Source organism: Pteropus vampyrus, unplaced genomic scaffold (assembly GCF_000151845.1).
Source record: "Pteropus vampyrus isolate Shadow unplaced genomic scaffold, Pvam_2.0 Scaffold17, whole genome shotgun sequence".
NCBI classification, from domain to species: domain Eukaryota; kingdom Metazoa; phylum Chordata; class Mammalia; order Chiroptera; family Pteropodidae; genus Pteropus; species Pteropus vampyrus.
The window spans coordinates 13,461,661-13,466,501 of NW_011888798.1; the positions used below are offsets into that span (position 1 = coordinate 13,461,661).

The window sequence follows — 4,841 nt, forward strand, 5'->3', positions numbered from 1 at the left end:
AAGAAACAACATCAAGATCATGTTAAAATAATTTAGTCAGACATTTACCAAGTGGGAAGAAAGTAATAGACTGATTAGCTGAATCCACTTAAGACAGCTGAATTCATTTTATGTAGACACAATGTAAAAGATCCATTCTATACCTATTTTCATTTTTTTTTAGGCAAGGCAACCCTTGGTTGACCTCACAGATCGCAAGGACCTTGTTGCTTATAATCCCTTTTTTCGAATTTTTTACACTTATAGCACTTGGTCTTCTTAGGTGGTCTCCCATCCAAGTACTAACCAGGCCCAACCCTGCTTAGTTTCCGAGATCAGATAGGATTGGGCTCGTTCAGTGTGGCATGGCCGTAGACTATACCCATTTTCTTAAAAACAAAATGTACTTGACCAAGTAATCCTTCATTTGTATCATATATGCCTGATATTTCCATGTGGAAAAAACAAGATTTACCAGGAAAGTACATTATTCTTCTTCCCAGGAGTTAGTGGCAGTTTGGCTAATAATTTTCTTGTCTAGATTACTGAATTATTCATTTACTTTGGTTTCAAAAGATGATTCAAATAGTAGATCACTTTATAGGTAAATTGTTTTATCATTTTTTTTTTGACATATGTTTCTTTTTCTACTTCTCTCTGACCATTAAACCGAAGTTTACATGTATTTACTGACCACTTAACCATAGTATAGGTAGGGCACGAGCGGTAAATGTTTTATAGGATATGGTCCTCATCCTCAAGGAATTTACTATCTAGCAATGATTAATGTTTTTGCTATTTCACTATCTGACCTTATTAATATTATTATTGTCATCATCTCACAGATAACCTCAGTTCCCTTTAGCACTCTATTATAAACCTATCTGACCAATTTATCTAAACTCTTAAAACTATTCAACTTAGCAGTCTCAGGGGAATATTAGGGATTGAAATAAATTGGTATCTTTACATTTGAAATATAACTTTTTCTCACTAAAAAAGCAAACAGTTTGCATAATTCTCAAATAATTTTGAAGTGTAAATTGAAAAGTTTAAATTATAGTAAGAAATAAAATTAAACATGATTCTAAATATTGTAAAATATAGCCTCCATGGAAGTGAATGGGTGGGCGGTGTCTTTGTGGTAACTGAAATACTTGACCGAAAACAAAACAAAAAAATGTAATTTATAATTGATTTCAGAGGTAACTAACTTAAGAGGTAACTCACTGGCAGGAGTTCCCTGTGCTGTCCATGAGCTTTTCTGTAGACTTTGGGATGCCGAGATCTTTTGAATTAGGCAGAAGAGACCATGCTCAGTAACTTAGAGAATTCAGCACTAATAAAGATGAAAATTATTGTATATAATGGGATTTCAGGATTTTAGTAAATCCAGTTTAGATGACAAATGCCATTGAAAAAAGTATTTTATGACAACATATAAGAGAGTATACTTATTCCTTGAGGAGGTTTTTCGCCTCCATTTTACCTACTTTTAGGACCTGTACTGAACAAATGAAATAGTCGAAGCTATGAAATTTGATTCCTCCCAAACACTAAGGGGAAAATGTTGAATAAATCTACATAAAAAACATCCACAACATAAAGCTGAGAAGCTTAGCTTACGTGCATTAATCATCGCTTTGTGCTGTTTGCAAAACAACCATCAAATTTGGCCCAAGACAAAATAAAGAATATTGCCTCATTAACAAATTTGGCAGTGCTATAGTGACAGTAATCACATTTTTATTCTATTTTCATATTCAAGACTTCAAAGAAGCTTAAAAATATTCATTAACGAAGCAGGTTGCAGCATGCCAACGAGGAACTACATCAGCACTGTCATATATAATTTGGTGAGCATTATCTAGGAGGGCAGAGTTTAGTTTTAACTGCAGGAAATACATAAACAAAGAAATAAGCCAGATAAAATTAATGAAAATGTTCTATTAAAAAATAAATAAGTTTCTCATGAAAAGGGGGAAAAAATCTTAAATATTCATTTGGATTATAAGTGCTATGGTCAGTCATTAATGAGCAATATTATTTAAGGACCTTTCCAAAGACTGAATTTTCACTAAATACAATTATATAAAATAACAAGAGAGTATACAAAATGTGCCAAGTTATATAAAATAGCAAGGAAGTACACAAAACTTATTTAAAAAGTGAAATGAGTCAAGTACTTTAAACATTTACTTGTTTAAGTAATAGATTCAGTGATGATAATAGATGCTTATCTTTGTGATGTTGGTGTCATTGCCATTCTGAAACAAGTTTTGCTTAGTTCACATTACTTTTACTTTGCATTTGATCATCAATATTAGAAATGGAGCCAATATTACTTGTGTATTTTGTGGATGGTTTACGTCTCTGTATTCACAGACTTAAAGATCTTAGAAAATAATTGTTTTTTACCTTAAAATTAAAACAGAAACCTCACTATAGAAAGGATAAGAGGCCCGTTTGACCATTGATGATGGGTAACATGCCTAATTTATGTACCTGGCATTTGGCTGGAGTGATAGAAAAAACTGCAGCCCCTTGTCTCCAATATCTAGCAAATATTTTCTCTCTAATATCTAGAAGCAGCTTAGGCTTCTTCATATGCCATTTGGATTCCAAAAATTTATAATCCCTTTGTACATTTGCTCTAATTGATTATATTGAATTTGCTTGGAGCCATTTGGACAGATTACCTATCATCTATCTATCTATCTATCTATCTATCTATCTATCTATCTATCACCTATAACTAATAGTTCAATTGATAAGAAAAATTTAATAAAGGATGAGGAGTAATTGAGTGACCAAGGCTATGAATAAATAGAATTATAAAGATAATGAAACCATTGAATATTATGTCACTGTTGTCTGGGGAATATTCTTTCTTCAAAGCAACTCAGAGAGGCACCTGAGTGCCTCCATAGCACATTAATAGTCCATAGCACATACATTGAAAGCAAAAAATTGCTTTGGTATATATAATGACTACTAAAATCCAAAAACTGACCAGATAGTTCATAGTATCTTAAAGCTATATCAGGCACATAGTCTATTCTTTCTCCTGCAACGAGTATGTGCTATATGCATGTTTGTTTTAAAATTTTATTTACTATATTTTTTCATAAAAGTCTTAGAGTCATTTATAAATAATGCATATAATAAAATAAACAAAAACATCTAAAATAAAAAGAAAAAATCTAAAAATCAACATCTGGAAAAATATGAATTATAATGAAAAGCCAAGTAGAAGAAAGGAGAAAATATAAAACTTATTTGAATGTCAAATCCATATGGTTGCTATAGTTTACTTTCCTGACAGATGAAGCTAAAATAGAATAAGGCAATCCAAGTCTTCTCTTAAGTATAGAAAATGAAATAGCTATTGTTGCAGTTAATAAACTTTATCTGTGCTGTTTAGTTCTAAAATGCTAAATTTCATTGTCACATCACTCTGTGAGACTAGGAAAGCAAATTCTTACCTCTCGAACTGTGAGTGAAAAAAATGCAGGGGCAGAAAAAATAGATGTCAATTCTAGAATCACTCAATTACTTACTGAAAGCTTTGAGATTGAGACCAAGTATATTGATTTCTGGTCAAGTGTACTTCTCCTAGTATCCCAGGTTCACTACTACCTTGAAGACTAGGTTAGAAGCATACATTGCCTGGGTTTGAGGATCCTGGTTTTGCTTCACAACGGCCAAGTGATACAGAAATGGACAGGAATACAAGAGCTTGTGCTTGTAGAGAGGATAGTAGGGGAATAATCAATATTTCTTGATTGATGACATACAGTTTCCCTTATATAGCATTTATAATTTCCAGTGCAAATTAGTAATGTGGGATATCATGAAAGGATATCATTCTTCTTACAAGCAGGTAGACTTTTATGCTCAATGAACTAGGAGTATATATGAATAAACATATTGTTAATTGTTTAAAATGCTCATTTCAGTTCATTTGGTCATTATCTTGTTCATTTTATGTGACCTCTTTTAATGCATTAGTAAAATTCTTCGTTATTCACTTGATCAATGAATATTGCTTCGAATAGTATTGTGATAAAATTTTAAAAAATAGATACATGTCTACAGTGCGAACTCTGTTATTATAAAACAGCTGAACATCAAATGATGCCTTAAGATGTGCCAAAGGCCAGCCTCATTTCACCTGGGCTCAGGAGGAGATCTCAGATGGCCTCACCCAGATGTCTGGCATTCAGTCGGGGTAATGGGATCAATTGGGACCTCATGTCTCAGACATCTAGCAGATACTTAAGGCTTCTTCACATGGCATTTGAATTTCAAAAAAATCTAGAGAGTAAAAATCAAAAAATAAAACAAAACCAAGTATTTTATAAGACTCTGCATGCATAATATCTGCTAATGGAAGGAATTAGAATTACTGGTGTCTTTTTTTTTTTCTTTTTCCACAGTCTTTTACTTCATTTCAGTTTTTTCTAGTTTTTTATAAAATACATATGAGCTATTAAATTGACTTGGTTCTTTTTCCTGTTGCTGTATTAAAGATACCTTGATCAAATGAAGAAGAATTTATTAAGGATCTATTATACTTAGGGCACTGCACTAGGTGATGGGGGAGGGGGTGTTAAAAAGAGCCCCTACATGATCTAATCAGTTTATACTACGTGGTGGACTCCTTGACCAAATAATAAGATTGCTAGGGATGTTTTAAAATTTCTTTACAGGTAGGACAGATTTTGTAAAAGAGAAACTCCATTGCTGCTGACTATTCTTTTAGAACTAGAAGACAATTGTCTATAGAAGGGGCAAAGCAACAGTGATACTGCTGGAATGAGTTTGAGGATGGGATCAACAACAACAAAAATGTCTACTTG

The 4,841-nt window shown here is 32.6% G+C and overlaps 1 pseudogene; it reads right to left on the reverse strand.

Annotated features, from left to right (window-relative positions):
* Positions 1-237: 237 nt before the first annotated feature.
* LOC111736124 lies at positions 238-356 on the reverse strand (annotated as a pseudogene).
* Between the last annotated feature and the right edge of the window lie 4,485 nt (positions 357-4,841).